At 46.4% G+C, this 1,456-nt stretch overlaps 1 protein-coding gene across 1 annotated transcript in view; it reads left to right on the top strand.

Moving 5' to 3' along the window:
• The window catches only part of TRIB3 (tribbles pseudokinase 3), a 14,301-nt gene that overhangs the window by 7,925 nt on the left and 4,920 nt on the right, over positions 1 to 1,456 (top strand). The gene's annotated exons all lie outside the window — the stretch shown is intronic.

Raw genomic sequence — 1,456 nt, 5'->3', positions numbered from 1 at the left:
GTGGGGATATGGGCAATAAACAAGGGGATAAGTGAAATATGTGACAGGTGATCATATATGCTTTAGAGAAAAATAAAGCTGGGAACAGGGAGAGAAGGGGGCCGGGAGGACAGGGGTGCAGGTGATTTTAGCTAGGGAGTTCCAGGGAGGCCTCTCTGAGGACAGGTGACATTTAAGCAGTGACTGGTATGAACTGAAGGAGCCAGCCCCATGGGTGTCTGGGGAAGGGTCTTTGCACTGACTGTGCCCTTCCACCTGGAAAGCTTATCCCATGGGCATCTCTGAATCTTTCAGATCACGTCCCCAGAGTCGCTTCTGGACCACACTTTCTAAAATAGGTGTCCCCTTCCAACATATTCTCCACTCCAGCATCTTTCTTGGTTCCTTTGCAACAGTTGCCAGAATTTGTAAATATTTATTTTTTTGGCTTGTTTCCTGTCTCCCGTGTTGGACTGTGGGCACCCTGAGGGCAGGGACCATGGCTGTCAATCCAGTTAGGCCCCCAGCGGGGGGCACAGGTGGGCTCAGAGGGGCTTGCTGAATGAATGAAATGGTGGGCAGGCAGTGAGTCCTGGAGAATGGCAGCTTTGAAGGTGACCGGCACAAGTGTTTTCTGCATTTTCCGCTCTTCTGGATTTCTCCTGCTTTGAGGGTTATTTTTCTGTTTGGGTTATGGTTATTTTTCAGTTATCTGAAGTTGAAGGCCATGTAGGGCAGCAGTTAAGAGTGCAGAGGATGGAGTGCATAGGTTCAAATCCCAGCTATGCTGCTTGCTGGCTGTGTGGCCTCTCAGCTTCCTTAGCTGTAAAATGGGGCAAATCATCTTATTTAGAAGGCTGTTGTCAGGGTGGAGTGACTTGGTAAGTGTATTAGTCCAGTTATGTTGCTTATAACAAAATACCTGAAGCTGGGTGATTTATAAAGAAACACAACATTTATTGCTTACAGTTTCTGAGGCTGGGAAGTCCAAAGTCCATCTGGTGGTGGTGNCTCAACTGTTTTTTAAAGTCATACGCTTTACAGTGTTTTCATGGATCACATATGGATATAGTTTATTGTTTTTTTTCTGTGTGGCATAGTGGAAATAACATGCAAACAATTTAAAGTCAGACAAACCGAAGTGAGTATACCAGCTCTGCCACTAATTAGCTGCATGGCTCCTAACATGTCACTTCCCTTTTCTGAACCTCAGTTTTACCATCAGTAAAATGGGGCACACTTTTCAGGGCTAGGGTGAGGTTTCACACTAATGTTCATAAACCTTTAGCACATTTCCCAACAACTTCTCCACCTTCGCCATGTGCCCTCTTCCCTTCCCCACCTCATTCCAGCTGCGCTGACCTTTGGCTGGGTTTCCAGAGCAGGTCACTCTGCTCTCCTCAAGCTGACATTCTAGTGGGGATATGGGCAATAAACAAGGGGATAAGTGAAATATGTGACAGGTGATCATATATGC

The sequence above is a fragment of the Galeopterus variegatus genome, unplaced genomic scaffold, assembly GCF_000696425.1.
Source record: "Galeopterus variegatus unplaced genomic scaffold, G_variegatus-3.0.2 Scaffold4500, whole genome shotgun sequence".
Classification (NCBI taxonomy): domain Eukaryota; kingdom Metazoa; phylum Chordata; class Mammalia; order Dermoptera; family Cynocephalidae; genus Galeopterus; species Galeopterus variegatus.
Note: the sequence above shows the minus strand (reverse complement) of the source record. Positions and strands in the feature narration are given on the sequence as shown.